This window comes from Protopterus annectens, chromosome 4.part1 (genome assembly GCF_019279795.1).
Source record: "Protopterus annectens isolate FY-2018-M chromosome 4.part1, PAN1.0, whole genome shotgun sequence".
NCBI lineage: Eukaryota > Metazoa > Chordata > Ceratodontiformes > Protopteridae > Protopterus > Protopterus annectens.
In genome coordinates this window covers 810982210-811001838 of record NC_056734.1, presented here as the reverse complement: position 1 = coordinate 811001838, position 19629 = coordinate 810982210, and the positions used below count along the sequence as shown (strand labels likewise).

The 19629-nt window shown below is 35.0% G+C and overlaps 1 protein-coding gene across 2 annotated transcripts in view; it reads right to left on the bottom strand.

The window, feature by feature from the left end:
- Positions 1-19629, bottom strand: part of LIMS2 (LIM zinc finger domain containing 2) — a 668134-nt gene that overhangs the window by 184554 nt on the left and 463951 nt on the right. The gene's annotated exons all lie outside the window — the stretch shown is intronic.

Here is a 19629-nt window from a genome sequence, read left to right as displayed (position 1 = left end):
TTTTGCTGCATTTGTTATGGTGGTTTGCTGGCCCACTATTTTTTTCTATAGGAAAGTTTTCACTTAAATGATTGTTCACTTAATTGAGCTTTTGCTGAATTGGGTTTGACAAACAGCGATTCACTTAATTAAGCATTTGATCAAGTGATATAGACCAGTGCTAACCTATATCCACTGTAAAGTATGTGTTTTTATGTTTATAAGTGCAGCCTCTTGATTTATAACATTACTTCACTTTGTACCATTCATCCTTCTTCTGGGTCATGCCTAAAATACGTGGGTGCAATCCTTATAACCACTGCCAGAGTTCCCTTTTGTTGGTACCTATTTATTGAATGTGCACTGTCATGGAATTTATACATTTATCAAGTATTTGTATTTGTAGAGAATGTGTACGTGTGGCTGGGATATCACAGAGGTAGGAATGATGCTCTGGATGCGCTGTTATAGTGAAGTCTTTGTCACTTTATACATTTTATATATATATATATATATATATATATATATATATACATATATATATATATATATATATATACACACACACACACACACACAATATATATATATATATATATAGATATATATATATATATATATATATATATATATATATACACACACACACACACACACACACACACACACACACACATATATATATATATATATATATATATATATATATATATACACACACACACACACACACACACACACACACATATATATATATATATATATATATATATATATATATATATATATATAAAACAGAAGTGGTGGATGTTTCAAAGAGAATTTTATGTGGGTAGATGGTTATCAGTGAGCTTTTTGGAATGTGTGCAGGAAGACACATTTTGTGAGTAATGTGCAGGCAAGAATTGGAATACGTGGCTGAAAGTGTGTTGTGCCTGGAGACTTATTTGCTGTTGTGACTGATCAAACGTCTGCCTGTTTCATGTTTCACTGTGTCTGCAGACTCACAGGTACATGCAAGCATGCACATGACAGCTTGATTTTCAGTGAGTGGTTGCAACTGTGAGGTAGGACGAAGGTTTGTGGTATACTGTATGTGTGCAGGTAGGAATTGAAGCCTGTGGTCAGAAACATGTTGTCCATACTATGGTAAGTTTGCCTATGTAAGCAAGAGTGATCACTTACTTGTAGGGAGTTTTCAGAGGTACAGCTTGCTGTGCACGTCTGATGAGCGAGAGCCTGAGATGTGTATATTCAGATGGTACATGTTTGAAAGTGTTAGAGTGCATGTCCAGTGCGCTTGGTGGGGGCGATATGACACTAGCAACAGATGGGTGTACTAGATGGGTATCTGTAGTCAGCTGGGACTGAAGCCTAGGACAAAAAAGGCCTTGAGCTATTATGTATCTAAATAATAATTTATCTTTGTTTCAAACACCTTTGCTAAACTGTAGTAAATTGATCCAACAGCTCCTTGCTGCAGCTCATTGTCATTTTAGCTACAAGAATGCATACATACACAAACAAATAAATAGGTCTTCAGGGCATTATCTTTATAACAGCTCTTTGTCTGTCTCAAACACCTTTTATAAAGTGTAGCAAATATGTATATTATCAGCTTGCTACATTTCCAAGCACACAAACAATGACTGACCATCATTTAAGCATGGATGTGCCCTAAATGACTTCTGATACTGCTTGCAGAGACCAAATGATACCCATTTATATTGAGGATCATGACCTCTAACAGCCTGTACCCCAGGGTAGCTGCCCCATTTACCCCACCATTCCTACAAAATGGATCTCCCTGGACTATTGTGTGTCATATTTTGAGGCAAGAGGTAACTCTTGATTTATGATGCTCTAGGCTAGGCTAAAAATGGTCTGATGAATTGCCTAGTATCTAACTATGAACCTACAGCTTTGTGTGTGATTCTGTATCATAAGCAGCTCTTACTCCATGGCACATGCTATCTCGGAGTTTGTTACTCAAGTCCTGGGGATGCTGAGGGCTTGTCCTCATTGTAAGAAATATTTTCTTCACTAAATTTCTGTGCATTAACACTGAGTGGTGAGTTTAAAGTATCCTGTTGTCTGCTTGTTCATTCATGTGAATGCAATACACTGGAACCCTGGTGTTTAGACAAGTCTTAGTCAAAAAAGCATACCAACTAAGCAAACTCTAAGTGGTCCTCAAATAGCCTGACATTAGCACTTAGGACATATTCCATATACATACAAAAAATAAGAAACAGGCAAGGTAAGCCATAAAATCTGGTAAACTCAAATAGCTTATTCCAAAGTTTTAAACAGTGCACCACAAAGTGCAAACTCTCAGCATTTTGGCCTAAACAAAAAACTTCAACAGAATGTTTTATCAATTGAAAGCAAGGAGCTCTGCCAAGGAAGATTTATACAAAACTTAAATGCATAGAAAGAGCAAAGTTAAAAACATTAACTACTTTTTCAACCCTGACTTAGCTGTTTTCTTTTTTTTTTTCAAAACAGGTTTATTGTTTTAACATATAAGAGAAATATCATAACAATTTTATACAAGTAATTAAAAATAGGTATTATTATAATATTCAACAAAACAACTAAAGTATTCACAAAGACATCCACTACAATCAGATCAATTAATTAAACTAAAATACCATGCTATTGAAATTAAAAATTTTTTAACAAATTTTGTAAATTATCCCATACAATAAAATAAGATGTTTTTCTATTTGTTCTAGTCCTAATTGTGTTTATTTCCATATGGCACACTATATTCATAACATTTTTAAATTCATTGAACGAAGGAGGTGTATCTGAAATCCAATTTCTAGTTATTATTTTCCTAGCCACTGCTAGAATAGACCATAACAAGGGAAGCTTAACCTTTTTAACACTTTGAGGTACAGGTGTGTTGAATAATATAAGAGATTTAGAAATAATGAAATTATCTGTAAAAGAGCCTGCAAAAATTCATTAATTGATTTCCAGTATTCTTTCAATTTTATACAGTCATAAAACATATGAGCCCAGTCAGCATTAATTTCTACATTACATCTCTTACATAGATTATCTTTATTATTTATTTTATTCATCATCAAAGGTGTATAAAAGATCTATGTAAAATTTCCATGTATAAAGTCTCCAGACAATGGAAGGCGTAGTTCTATAAGCAGATTCCAATATATATTGTTTATCTTGTTGATTTGGTGGGTCCCCATTAATAGAAGTGAAATAATTCCAGTATGAATCTACACTGTAAAAAGTTTCTTGTCTGATAACTTTATGTATGTATGAAAGTTTACCTTTATCAGAAACTTTATGTTGTAAATTTAATATCAAGTAATCAATCAGTGTTGGAATAGATTCTTTAACAGTTATAGACATTAAATCTATTTTATTAATGAGATGTTGTCTAAAGGTCTGAACCTCTAACCAGCAAGTTTCTCTTAGATCAAATTCTTGTTTTAAGAAATCTAGATTTTTAACTTTATTATCAGATATCAACTGATACCAGTACTTTAGATCATTATCTATAGCTAAATGAGTTCCTTCAGATGTAGATGACAAAAGCATACCCTGAGTATACATTATAGGAAATACAATAAAATTCCATTCCTATACTTAGGGTGCATGAATATAAAGTTACGATAACTAATAATAATATTTAATGGGTAACAAACCATATGTTTAGGTGTAATAGGTGAAGTACAAAATTCCTTTAGTAAACATAACATGGAGTTATTTACAATCATATTTTTATGTGTTAAGGAGATTTTCATGAAGTGTATACTAATTAGCTCCCAATAATCTTTCCATTTTGTGACATATAACTGATCTATTAATAAAGTAATAACTTTTACAATAGAAGAGATAGTATATAAATTAAAGTCTGGAAAAGAAATACCCCCTTGAAACCAGCTATTAGTATGTTTCTTTAATGCAATCCTAGGTCTATTAGGTGCCCATAAGAAATTTAACATTAGTGTGTTCAGTTTCTTGATAATTATTTTTGTAGGTGGAAGTATTATTGATTGTATTAAGTATAAAATCTTGGGGAATATTATCATTTTAATAATTGTAAGTCTCTCCTCCATAGTAAAAACATATTATTCCAGGTATTAAAAGATTTTGTATATTAAGAAAACAGGTATTATAATTATTATATATAATAGATTTAATATCTTTAGATAGCATTATACCTAAATAAGTTATCTGACCTGAATTGGGTACATATTTAGTAAAATCACTAATGAGAATATTTTTCGTGTATATATAGGTAGTATTTTAGTTTTTCTTCATTGAATATTAAACCAGAAATACTTTTAAAATTCATCATGTTATCAAATAGAGACTGTATAGAAGAATTAGATCCTGCTGATGTAATTAGAACATCATCTGCAAAAGTTGAATTTTGGATGTTGTATTTTCATCTATTTCAAAACCCTCTATGTCAGTACTGTTTCTGATCAAATTAGCCCAAGGCTCCATTACTAAAGTGAATAATAGTGGAGAAAGTGGACATCCTTGTTTTGTACCTTTAAGAATGGGTATTTTTGTGAAACATATGTTCCTACCTTAATATAAGCCAACGTTCCTTTGTATAAATGTTCAATTAGATTTACAAATGCATCCGAGAAGTTTGAGCACTTCATTAAGGTAAACAGATAGTCCCAACTTACTGAATCAAATGCTGAACTTATATCAAGACTAATAAGTGTTAAATCTTTCTTTTTCCTATTTGCAAAATCTATTAATGTTAAAGTTCTTCTTATATTATCAAAAGTATTTCTATTTACAATGAAGCCTGTCTGATCTATATCTATAATGCGGAATGATTGTCTTCAATCTATCAGCAAAGATATTCATAAACATTTTATAATCAACATTAAGTAATGAGATGGGCGATATGAAGAACATCTAGTTGGATCTTTATTAGGTTTTAAAATTGGCGAAATAAATGTATATTGCCAAGATGGGGGGGTTATTAACTCAGTTTGGGCCAAAATAAAAACCTTATGTATTAATGAATATGTATTTTTAGAAAGGATTTTATATATCTCTGGTATAATACCATCATTACCCGGTGCTTTGTTTGATTTAAGCTTATTTATTTGTGTAATAACTTCTGTATATGAAATACCCTTGTCCAATAGTTTAATCTGTTGTTTATTAAGCTTTTTATTCATATTTATGGTTATGAACTCCTTTATTTTATCTTTAGGTTCCATGTTAATATTATTATGGTTAATTTTGTGAAAGTGATTTCTAAATTCATCTAGTATTTCTGGTATACTAGAAACATTCTTCTTTTTCCTTAGAGAAAAGATTTATTTGATATGGTTTTGTTTATTCAACCTTTTTGTTTTATTTTTAAGTCTATGTAAGTATTTGGGGCTTATTGAATAAGACAAAACTTGTATTCTCTAAAGTTATTTTAACTTTATAAGTTAAAAATTATTTGTATTTCTCATTTAGTTTGTTTATTTCTTCAATAACTTTCTTGTCCATAATATTTTCTTTATTATTATGTTTATAAGAGTCTAATTTACTTTGAATATCTAACAATTCCTTATCCCAAGATTTCCTTTTATTATTATACCATCTGATACTTTGTCCATATAGATATGATTTTAAGGCATCCCAAACATAAACAATGGAGACTTCAGGAGTGTTATTTATGTCTAAAAATGTTTTACTTCTGAAAGTATATATTCTTTATAGTCTTTTAGTTGAGTTAAGTATGCTGGTATCCTTTTAATCTGAACATTATGAGTATTTTTTATCATGAATTCAAAAACAATTGAATTATGATCAGATATAGGACATGAAATGATTTTGGAATTAATTAAATCTGTTACCATCTGGTTAGAAATAAAGACCCTATCTATTTTTGAATAAGTTTTGTATCTGTTAGAAAAAAGGTGTATGGTAATGATTTTGAATCTATCTGATTATTAATATCATTCAAATGATAAGAATTAGCAAAATCCTTTAAATGTTTTGCATTAGATGTAATTCTTCTCTTTCCTATAGTGGTAGTATCACTTTCATGTAGTATACAATTAAAGTCACCAGCTAAAATAATATCTCCTATAGAGAATGATATGATCTTATCAAGATGATGTTTCACTGTATTAATACCAATTCCAGGTATCCAATATACATTAATTAAAGTGTAAGTCTTCCCATTAATTTGTATTGTAACCATACAAAACATTCATTTGTCATCCTGATAAGACTTAATGGTTTTAGGAATGGGCATACTTTTATTCCATAAAATAGCCACTCCTCTTTTTTCTGAGTGTGCTCTGAACTAACCAATACTGTATATTTGTTTGTGGCTAGTTTATCAATATCTTTTTCAAGAGATGGGTTTCTTGTAGGAAGACTAAGTTGGCCTTATGTAAATTAATGTATCTTATTAGGCTTGCCCTTTTACATGGATTATTCAATCCATTAATGTTTAAAGAAATTCCTTTTAAATATGTCATTTGGCATTTTTAAAACTTAAGAATCTTATGATCAAAATAACAAATAACAAGATAAGTAATGTTACATCTCCTCCTTTAGGTGTACCTTTAAATATAGCTGTATTTATTGAATCTCTTATGGGATTTGTATAGGATTCAATTTTGTTTGTAGTGACAATGAATGTACAAAATATATTGTGGATGTCAAAACTATATACAAATAACAATGAACAAGTGAAAATATTGTAAGGATTAAACCTTGCATCCAGCCTGGAGTTGTAAACTCCAACTTAGAGTAGTATTTACCACTCAAGTTAACCCCCTACCCTAAGCAGCAGTCGTCAGCTACCACCTTATCAATTTAATACTAGTTATATTTAACTGAAGTTAACAGTTTTCAATTCAATTATCTAGCAAGACAAGACTACACATTTGGTAAAACAGCATCATATAAACTAAAATAAACCTTTTTTTTTTTTTTTTTTTTAAACTGTTCATACTACTATATACATCCATGTAATATAAAGCACTTGTATTCAAATAGCATTCAAATAATCTTGATGTTAGAAATCAAGAGGAGAGAAAAATAAGTTCTAACATTCATTTAAATCAAAAACTTTGGCTAATATGATTCAGACTTTACATATATTAGGATGCATCTATTTTCTGTCATGTAAATACAGTTAACAGCTTCCAAAAAAAACCTTGAATTGCTTGTATATGAGCATTTACTCAAACTCATTATTGCCAATAGAATAAAATATTGTATTCATAGAAAATGTTATAAATCATACTTCATAGTGAAGCAGATTCTCAGAAACATTTATATACATATCTACATACACACACATACACACACACACACACATATATATATATATATATATATATATACACATACATACACACATACACACACATATACATACATAGATATATATATATATATATATATATATATATATACACACATGTATACACACACACATACACACACACACACACACACACACACACACACATACACACATACACACAAACACACACACACACACACACACACACACATACACACAAACACACACACATACACACACATACATGCACACACACACACACATACATATATATATATATATATCTGATCTCACTGAGTTGTATCTTTACTGAGCACCATCTTACATTGCTGTCCCTTCAATAAATCTGTCTGCTTTATACAAAATAATGCACAGCAAACACATTTTAGTAACCAGATTTTACAAACATGCTATACTACTGCTTTAAAATATATCACATGACAATTTCTTCCAGTATAGAGTTATAAAATTATTTATGCTTGTCAATCAGATGAATTAAATGAGTTATAGTAATGTATATGTTTGGGACATAGGTTTTTAACACATATTATTAATCTGCTATTCCTGTATCTGTGATGTGTCAGTGTGATATCTAGGTCAAAGGTAAGACCAGCTGCTTTCAGCTTCTCTGTGAGAATTCTGAGAATTGAAGCTTTTGAAGTAGCTCATGGACACTGTGCATGAGACAGCCCACATCCCAGATTGTCTCTCTTAACATTTTCACGGGAAACTTATTAAAACCTAGTGACAAACATTCATTTAGCAGTGTAAATACATTTAAACATGACAAAACCTTCACAATGCATTCTACAGGTTATTACAGACTCTATGTAAGTGAAATCAAGCCCAAAATTATTAATAAGTAACAAAACTCAACATTTTTGTCCCAACTCAACTCCTATGCGAATCTTATTATTTACTGTGTCTATATGATGAAAAGTATTTCTATATATTAATAAAGAAAAGAAAAAGAGAGTAGAAAGTAAAAGGGTGTAAGGCAGAAATAAAAAAAATGTAAGAGAAAGCTATAAGAAGTATATACAATAGAATATTACTTACTGTTTATATTAATAGAGTTAAAAATAAAACATATTATTTACTATTATTTAGTTCTAATTATTATTAGTTAAAGCATGACAGATTATTTACAAACAAGCATAAGCAGTGTAATCAAGAAAGTATAATTAGGAATAGCATTTGAAGAACATATAAACTTTTAAAGGAAAAAAATGTATCAAATTACTGACCTTATTTTTCCTCTTCAGAAAGAGAAACAAGTTAAATCACAGCTTGCCATTAAATCTCCAGATATTTTGACTAGTTATGAAACAAAACATTTCTTTGCACACAGAGAATAACTTTGATTAAATCGTTTTCAAAATATTTGTTGCTTCTTGGAAATGCAGGAACTATATTTAAAAAGATTAATAATGAAATAAAATGATGAGAGAGAAAAAAAAAAAACATAGTACAAATCATTTGTTTTTTAGTCCCTTCTTCTTCTCTGAAGTCTTCCACGAAGTTTCAGTTGCCAGTCTCTTTAACGAAGTACTAGCCCATTCCATTTCTTCTATTTTTTCCAAAATCTTATTTTTTTTGATAAACAGTAAAGCAGAGTCTAAGTCATCGAAAATTTTAGGACCATCAGGAAGGAAGATTTTAAGCTTGGCAGGAAACAGAAGGTATGTTTTAAACTGTGCTTTTTTAAGCTCCCTTATTAGTGGCAGAAAAACTTTTCTTTTAGCTAATACCATGGAAGAATAGTCATTGTCAAAGCACAGTTGTTTCATTAATCTTAACAGGAGCTTTAGCCCAAGCAGATTTAAGAACCATCTCTTTATCAAAAGATGATAGAAATCTAACTATAACTGATCTAGGATAGTTTTTGTTAGAGTTAGTATTAGCTATAGATCTATGTGCTCTTCGATACCAAAAGAGAATGCTTCTGGTAAATCTAAAGTTTTAGGGAGCCATGTTGTTAAAAAGAAGTAATATTGTTACCTTCAATATTTTCTGGCAGTCCAAAAATCCTAATGTTATTGTGCCTAGATCTATTTTCCAGGTCATCCAGCTTTGTTTGTAAATGTGTATTTTGTTTCAGCAGAAACTCAATGTTGATTTCCTCTTCTTGTATTCTATTTTCCATGTCATTCACAGCTTCTTCTATGCCTGTCATCTGGATCTTCTGTTGTTGCAGGTCCATATGTAACAAGTCTATTTGTTTTGTAGTTTTTCTATGAAAGTGTCTATTTTAGTATCCATTTTATCCATCTTAGCAGTAAGTTGCTGGACTATAATTATCAGAGACTGAAGTTCTTTCTTGATGCTGGAGTCTTGAGAATTTGTCTTACTGGAACTCATTTCAGACTGATAAACTGACAGGAAAATTTCCAAAGTAATTTCTGACAGGAATATTATTAAGATTTCCTTTCTTTTTTAGATATAGTTCAAGAACTATATAAAACAAACATATTTAGAAAGAAAATTACTTCAAAAATTAATTTTTTTAAGTAATTAATTCCTGTCAATGTAATGAAATTGGTGGAGCTGAAGAAATCTGCTGCTATCCTGTGTTCATCCTTCGACTTAGCTGTTTTCTGAGGATGGAAAATGTTAGTGCATTAGACCATTAAATTATAAACAAGTAATTTTCTCAGCTTTCTTACTAGGCATTACCCTAAGGCTGTGTAAGCAAAGATAATGGTAAAGACACATATAAGCTTTATTGTTCAAGAAAGTTCTTTTTTAGAATGAAAGTATGTACAGTTGGTCTTGAAAGAAATCTATTGAGCTTATCAGGCTTCATGGCATGGTTGACCCTACATGACCTTTTAGTTGTTTCAGTAGAAAATGTTCATTTCATGCAGCCAAGGACTGACACACACACACACACACACACACACACACACACACACACACACACACACACGTATATATAGTGCATGCTGCAGCATGCTTACACTCCAAAAATTGGCAAAATTATAAACTTGTTAAGTGATTCCTTAGTGTACAATCTGATCTTCACAACACTGAGGAATGCCTAATAAAAACTTTTTACGCACAACCTAAGGGCTGTTAGTCCCTCGCATTAGACCAGGTCTTAACAGTGGACAGTGCTGACAGGCAAAGATCTGAGGAAGAAGGTTAAACAACTTTTAAAAACAGAATCTCACTCTGTTAAAAGCATGACAGAAGAAAGTGTTCAAGACCTTTTAAAAGCTGTTTTACCTTCTGCCAGGTAAGCACTTACTTTCTGTCTACTGTGCCTCTCAGCTGTCCTAGATGATGTAGAAAACCTTGATTTTGCCTCATATTTTTGCACTGTCCGTCATAAAATTTTCTGGCAAATCACTGAGGATTACAGTTTTTCATTAATTCCAGATATTAGTGTTTCACAAAACTTACTGTTCAGAAAATGCACATTGAAGCAAAATATGTTGTTCTATTAGGTTTTTAAGTGAATTAGAGCAATAATTAAAAACTATCCCTGATTTTAATCTTTTATCTCGTATTTTTGGATTTCTCCAGAATTCATAAGCAAAGTTGAGAGGTATCCTGCTGTCTGACAGCATTTGGTAAATGCTTTACCAGCTTTCAGAGCTTGTAAAACACTTCATACCCCTACACTTTTTCTTAATTTTTCTGTAACTGGTACTATATGTGCAGATAAAGTTCCACACACTACAAAGAATTACGGTCGGATATCTTTAACCCTCTATTATGCTGTTGGGGTGAATTTCTTGGCATCCATATCTCAAACATGTAATAAGCTGGTTATGATTGCAAACCTGATCATAACCCTCTATGTTAGATACAGCAGCACATGTTTGCATGCAAACACTAGGAAATATTCTACTATGTACCATCTGCAGTAACAACCAATCAGCTGATAACAGTTTGGGTGCTTTTGCCTTCAAGGCTGTGGAATTACAAATCAGATATTCTCATTTCTCAAGAGGAATGGAAATGACCTTTGTTACTAACAAGGTACTTCAACTAGTAGTACAGGCATTGCACATCTGACTATTAGCTGTCAGAGTACACCATTAAATATTAGATGTGCCCTTGTAAATAGTCAGGTAAAACTGAAGGCTGTGAAGGCGCATGACTCAGGGGCAGCCTTTCTCTTAAACTGTACCTCAAATATTCTAAAGAATACTCCATTATGCAAAAAGCAATCTTGAAAAGGCTTGCAACAGTTTAGTTAGAAATGCCAAATGCATAAATTAAAATGGACTTGTCTAATGCTACATTCCCTAGTCATCACAATTTACTTCTCCTGAAGTCGAAAAAAACAGACGAAATGTGTAGAAGGGTCAAATACTATGAAATGCAATGCTGTGAGCTTATCTTTGCAAACATCTGCATGGCTCTATTTTGACATTTCACGTCAACAGGCTTGTGTTTCTGACTTTGTGAGCAAAGGAAAAATAATGTTCTTCATTGATCTGTGCTGCCAGAAGGAGAAGGCACTGGAGTAGTACAGCTTAACCAGCTTTTACTGCATTACGGTAATGTAAATGCATTGGTGATATAGCTTGTATATGATGCGAAGTGTAATATTAACAGCAATTCCATTTGCAGAAGTACCTCATTGGAACTAATATTGCAAATCAGGCTTAATTACATGTATTACAGCCGTCACTGCAGCAGCCTTTGCACATATATTAGCACTAATACTACCAGTCCTGAACCATCATTTTCTGTGTCTAATACAATGCTTATCTGAACAAGAACACACAATGCAAGAATGTATTGCTTGCTTAAACCATTGTTTATCAAGTTAAAACAAGGGATCACCTGTTTTCTTATTTTAAAAAGCATAACACTGATCTTATATAATGTATATGCATCTACTACTACTAGTTGATCTACACAAAGTGCTCAACAAAAACAGACATGATAATGGGCACATTCTGAGGTTAATCCGAGACATGCAAAACAAAACAGAGTTTTGGCAGGAGGGAAGTCTCCCTGCATACGCCTGCTAATTATATATACTAGCTCAGAGATTGCACAATCCCTGTGGAAAGGGCATATCCCCCTACCCAGGGACTAAGGATCTCACATATCTGTTGACCATCTGTATACATCGACCAAAGTGTAGCAACAATACAGAGGTCAATTTAACTAAAAACTGGTCTGTACTGGCAACCCATATATACATTATCAAACATTTTTGGACAAATTATGAATAAAGTTTGGTTTAAAGTAAATTTGGATACCATTTGAGACATAAAAGTAGGATTTGTTCTCAAACAAACCACATTCTTGTGGAAAATGAGATACGGTTTGCTCATCATAAGTGTTTACATCTCAAATACCCTTCTTGAAGAGGTCAGAGCAATCAGTAAATCTTTAAATGTTAACTTCAAATCAGCCAGGATAGCTGATCCATATGTAGCAAGTGTTAGTTTCTGCAACACAAAATAAAATCCCAAGGAGGGGCCACCAGTTTTCTTGGAGACCTCTTATGTAAAACCCCCTTTAAAAACATTTTGACATTAGACTGCATTGAAAGAGGAGTATCCATGGGAAGACATGCTGAAATAGTTGATAGATGAACCTTTAGAGTAGAATAAAAAGGCCCTAGGATAGAAACTCACAAATATTGTAAAATCAGTGAACAACTAGCCCTGAATGGGTGCTGGTTATGTTGGCACCAACTAGAAAACTTTCCGTTTGCTAATGTAAGATTTTCTAGTAGAAGGATTTAATGCGTCCATTAGTACCTGCTGCACCCCTTCAGTAAACAGGTGCCTAAAAGGAATCAAGAACCTATCATCCAGGCAGTCAACTGAATCTGACCGATATTGGGGAGTATCAAACACCCCTGTTCTTGTGTGAGTAGATCTAGTCTGTGAGAAAGCTTGTGGTAATTGCTTCTGGCCATTTCCAAAAGAAGGGGAATCCCAGTTACCTGGGCCAGAAGGGAGTCACCTCAATGATCTAGGGGAATTACTACTGGATCTTCAGAAGTATCCTGGATATTAGTGAAAAGTCTGGAAAAGCATACAGGAACATTCCTGTCCAAGGAAAAGAAAAAGTATCTGTCTTCCACGCCTTCTTACATGGAGTCCTGGAACAGAATCTATAGTTTCCATTCATGAGGGTCTGTTCTGGTCCTGCTCAATTTGTCTGCCACCCAGTTTTGCTCTGACTGAAGGTAGGATGCCTGTGAAGTAAAATTGTGCAGTGAAGGTATATCCCAAGATAACATGGTTAGTCTACAAAGGGGGTGCAGCCTGGTAACTTGCTTGTTGATGTACCACATGACTGTGATAAATTTCTGAAACAACCTAAAGAGGTCACAGGGGCCAAAGATGATTCAGACAGTTGAGTGCTTTGAGCAGGGCAAGCATCTACTTGATTAATGTGCACTTGTATCTGTCCTTGGTGTCTCACACACCCTTCATTTTTATCCCTCCTGAAACTTCTCCCCAAGCAAGCAAAGTCTGAGGTGTCTGTGGTGACTGACTGCTTTGAAACAGGGAGGGGAGAAGGGAAGACCTATACTTAAGGATATCAATTGTCTCCTCCAAATGATTTCTCTGCTGACAAACCCCAGCATTGGGATTAGAAAAGACAAAGGGTGTTGGTGCTGGGACCAAAGAGACTTCAGACACCACTGTATCTTTCTCATGTGGAGTCTTGCCAGAGGTGTCATGAAAATTACAGAAGCCATGAGACCCAAACTCCTAAGATATTCCCTCATAGTGACTGAAGTCCAAGTAGAAAACATCAAATAGATCTAGATATGGCTCTATTTTTCTGGTAGAAGAAAAGTTATTTGAACTAGGTGTCTACTTGAACACAAATCTTGTGTGGAGGAGTCAAGAAATACTTTTGAATGTTCTCTTGGCATTCCAGTTTATTTAAGAGCTTTATCATCCAAGCACGAGATCCCAGATACTTTGAAAAAGACTCTGCAAAGATAAACAAGTCAAATAAAAAAAGGGAAAAAAGTGGATAATTTCACAGCTTGCAATAAGCTATAACTGCAGCTAGACACTTCGGGAGCAATATAGGTGCAGTGGATAGTCCACAGGGAAAGGCAGAGAACTGATAATGTGATCCAGATACACAAAACTTCAAGAAACTTCTGAAGTCTGGATTTATAGGAATGAGGGGACAACTACCTTTTAAGTCTAGTGTTATCAGGAAAAATGAAAGAAGAAGAATAGGTTACGGGTTTTGAAATGATATCATATCAAACAGGTTTAGGAAAGAAAGATCCAGAACTGGTCTCAAAGTATTTTTTTTCTTTGGCACTGGGATCATCCCTGAATAAAAACCCTTCCCCATCTAGTAAAGAGGAACTAGTTCTATCACCCCTTGGGACAGCATGTGATGAACTGCTGGAAGCAAGAGTCTGATCTGAAGGATGAGGAATGACCGCCTGGAAAGAAGGAATTTCCTCCCACTGCCATCTGTAACCCTGATGAATGATTTTCAAAACCAATTTGTCTGAAACTATCTGTTGCCAAAGAAAAACATGGAGATTCAGACTTTCTGGAAGAAAACGGGTCCAGAGTAGGAGGGGTTCACAAGGTCTCTTGAACTGTCAATTCAGACTTGGACTGTCCTGGGATTTGGAAGGTTTGAGGTTTTGGATTTGGGAGGTTTGAGGTTTCTTTTTGGAACTTCCATGCCATTTCTACTTAAATGTCTGTTTGCCTGTATTTTGCTCAGACTGTTTATTCTGCTTTTTACCAAAACTGGCTAAGTAGTTAGAAATTCCCTTGGAAAATTTGGAAAAGGGCAGCTGAAAAATCTTAAAGATTCCCTGTTTCAGCTTGCCCCTTTTATCATACCTTTTCATCACTTCTGCAGCAAAGAGCCAAAACACTAAATCTCTATCCAAGGGAGAATTTAAAATCTCATTTTTATCATCATCTGGGAGGTTCTGAAAATGTAGCCATGCAATCCACCTCAAAACAGTACCAAAGGCCATAGCCCTGTAAGAAGTATTAACAGTGTTATACACGCACTGCAAACAAGGAGTAGTGACACATGCAACAGAAGAATCAGAAATATTTAAAGCCGATTTTTCCCTCACAAGAAAAACTGCTGGATAAAACATTACTTATACTTTCACAATTAGTCAGAAAAAAACTTTAACATATGACGGTTCAAAATTCTGAAAATCAAAGTTGCAGAAGCATACATTTTTTTCCATGTTTATCAATAATCTTCCATTCCTTATCAGAAAGAGTAGGATTGAAATGAACTAAGTTCATAGTAGCAGTGGAATCAACTGAAGCTATAGTCACTGGGTCAGGTTTGGAATTATACCATGACCCCCCCCCCCATTAATATTCCAAAACGTGCACGCTGATTGGCCAGCGTGCACATTGTAAATCGACTTATACTAATGGAAAAAGGTCCGGTCGCCCAGACTTTTTCCATTAATATAAGTCTTTTTTTAAAACACTGTCTCGCTATGTTAAAAGAGTTTAACATAGCGGCACAGGTTTAAAAAAAAGCAACGGATATCTCCGTTGCTTTTTTTTAAAGCTGTCTCGCTATGTTAAACTCCTTTAACATAGCGACACAGTGTGTAAAAAGCAATGGAGATCTTGCTTTCTCCGTTGATTTTTTTTAAAACCTGTCTCGCTATGTTAAATGGGTTTAACATAGCGAGACAGCTTTAAAATAAGCAACGGAGGTCTCCGTTGCTTATTTTAAAGCTGTCTCGCTATGTTAAACCCATTTAACATAGCGAGACAGGTTTTAAAAACACGGAGAAAGCAAGATCTCCGTTGCTTTTACTCGCTATGTTAAATGGGTTTAACATAGCGAGACAGCTTTAAAATAAGCAACGGGCACTGTTGCTTATTTTAAAGCTGTCTCGCTATGTTAAACCCATTTAACATAGCGAAACAGTAAAAAGCAATGGAGATATTGCTTTCTCCGTTGCTTTTGGCCACAGCTCTGATGTACTGCGTAGGCATGCGCAGTACATCAGAACTGCCGCGGATACCAGACAGATGCGGAAGGGCAGCAAAGAGGCATTATACAATGCCATTATTTAAGAAAAGTAATTTCTTTTCTTAAATAATGTCATAGTATAATAGCAATAACCCACTTCTGGGTGTGGGTAATGCGGGATTTACCCACGGTTGTCTTTGTGTGTATATCCCGCATTACCCACACCCAGGCGTGGGTTATTGCTATAATAGTGTATAAAATTTAAAAGTCTGAGGAACTTTATACACCCTATTTTTAGAGGCAGCTGACTGACTGTCAAGAAAGCTGTGGGCACTAACACACATCCTCACACATCCTCTAAAGCAGACAGAAAAGGAGGAACAAGTGTAGGTTTTGGAAAGTATTTCTGTAACAATTCAGTGTTTTCTGAGGGACTGAGAAACCTCAGTGTTGTCCCACTGAAAACACTGGCACATTCTAGAAACCTTCTCAGAGAAAATGAAACCCCCACAGTGAGAATCAGAAACTGAGCTCCAATCAGTCTGAACCAAAAATCTGAGGAAAAAATCTCTGTATCTGTCCCATCAGCAGCTTCCTGTTCAGATTGAGAATCTTGAATGTCTTCAGGAAAAAGGGGAATCCCTCTTTCTTTTACAAGAAGCTACATTACAAGAAGGATCAATGGGCCTGAAATAAATCCTGAGCCAGATCCAGTAAATTACTCCTGCGGCTGCCCATAGAAATTTGAGGAGTAGATACATGTTTGTTTTCTTTTTTAACAAGAAAAATGGAGACAATCATGTTACTAATGGCAGCAGCAGCTTCCTCAGAAATGGGCACAGCATTCCAACACAATAAGGAAGCCTTCCTATTCCCTCTCCCAGGACTGACAAGAGTGTCTTTACCTTGCCCAATGAGGGGACCACAACAGCCACAGAGGATGTGGTTAACCCTCAGTCCGTAGTGGCTGTAGGTGCCTGCTATGGTGGCAAAGGCTGATTGCTTAATTTTTGCCTTTTTATGGAAAATGAAGGACTGCCATGGACTGAAACTAAAATGGTGCAGTAAATGCCAGTAAATACTACCGGTCTTCAAAAGTTATTTTTCTGATAGAAAAAATATGGTAAAAAGCACTTTAAACACTATGCCAGCCCCACAAAAATAAAATAAACACAATTTCTCCAAGGGAAAACAATTAATTTACTTTACACCACTTTTAAACTGACACGAAAAATGAGCACTACATTTAAAAGTACATTACCGTCTGGTGACAGTCCGTTAAAACACAACAGTTCTAGCTTTAAAAGAACATTTCTGAAGAGGAAAGTGATAAATTAGGAAAAACAATTAAGAAAATGGAAGTTTTTTTCCCAAAGGGAACTTAATCTGCCCATCAAAGGAACAACGCAAGTAGACCATCGATCCTCAAAAAGCCTCAGAGGAATGGACTCTTCTAAAGCAGTAAAGTTCTGAAGGGCTTCACTCCCAAAATTGTCTTTTAGTCATCTCAAGCTCCCTTACCCACTTCTTGAACCTAAATTCCCTGATCGCTCCTTAATCATAATGCTCACCTGTCCCTGCACCAGTGGTATAGAGGGATAAAACTGACTCGTTCAAGGTGACAATAACATGAACAGTGGCTCAGGTGCTTAACAGCGCAGGCAGGGAGGATGCATGTGCTAATCATGGGGGGGGGGGGTGAAGGAGATGGTCATGCTGAGGGCATATTCACCTGGTTTGAACTCCCTGGTGGAAACCAGGGAAACAGCTCTTTGTAGACGTGAGGGCAGTTCAGTGTTAATGGCCACTGCATGCCTCATCTGTGGGTATTACTAGGCATATGCAGTTAGCTAGAAAACAAAGGTAAACACACTATCTTGGTAGCAGTATGTTGATACCTTGATCTGCTGGACAGCCCTGAGTATTGGTCTTGACAAGTCTGGGGGAGATAGGAGTGTTGGTAGAACCAGTGAAAGAAGAGAGGCACCAGGAGATACTGATGGTCAGCTGTGTGGGAGCCAAAAAAGAGCTCAAATAAACCCTTCCCTCCTGCTTCCTAAGATGAAAGAGCCAGGTTGCTTCCTAACCCTAGAACTTCCCTCCTGATCCCTGGTTCATTAACTTTTCAGACTGGCACTTTCAGTCTGTAGTTTGTTTGGAAAATGCTACATTTTTAAACGTAACTGACCAGTGACAGAATAGAACCATGACTCAGATAATACCTCCTGACTTCAAAGGGTCCCTTGAATCTCCATGCTTCTGTTTCTGCCAGACTACACGGTAATTCAGTTGCTCCTATTGTTTATACCATAGCACTGACTCGCATAACAGCTGGCAATTTCACATATTCTCAGTGCTCTATCTCCATCAATTAACCCGTACCCCAGTTAATAACATGTGCTAGTACAACAGTAAACTACAGCTGCAAAAGATGGACCCCAGTCTCGTGCATTTTCAACCACTGTCCCACACATAAATAGCGGTGAAATGTGAGATTTCTATTAACAGCAGTGTTAAACTCCCTTACCTGTCAGAATTGAACTTATCCGGCTATCTTTAGTCAGGACATTTAGTACACTAGACCGGTCTGAAGTTATCCTTAGGGCATTTGGTAAGTTGGGTTATTCCCCAACCATCCTTAGTGAGGGTACATGGTACACCAACCTATTCCCCAGACTTCCCGTCCCTATCAGTTATACCAGGCTGCTCCTCAGCCATCCTTAGTAAGTGCAACTGATGCATCATGATATGGTATTGTTACCCTATGCCATCTGGTACATCAGATTGTTATCCAATCATCAGTCAGGATATCTAATGCAACAAACTGTTCCCCAGTCATCTTTGGGCATTTTGTATACCAGACCACTCCCCAGGCATCCTTAGACAGGGCAGCTAATATACAACAGTGCTCTTCAAGCACCTTTTTCAGGGCAAGCAGTACACCAGCTTATTTCCTAGCCATTCTTAGGTGCCCACTAGCCATCCTTATGGTACCTGTCACAGTATGTTAATAGTCTCCACATCTTACTAAAAAAAGAAATCTTCCACTTCACTTCTGGGTATAGAAGGGACAATGGAGTCAGCAACAGCCAGTCTGTATTGCATTTTTGCATATAGCCGAGACCATATGATCAAACTTTTAAAAGCTCAACCGGTCTGACTGGGGATCTCCATAGAACACGGAACAGGAAGATTTCCCTTTACTGCAATGTTGTGCGATCTCGGAGTTGGTATATTTAAATAGCAGGGGGAAGGTGCAGACCTCCATGTGGAGGGGGTGCTGCCCATCCACACACTAGCACTATTTAGTCTGTTTTTTATTTTTTATTTTTTTTTCACATTTTCAACCACATGAAAGTCAAGCATTTGGATGTTCGAATATGTGAAGTAGA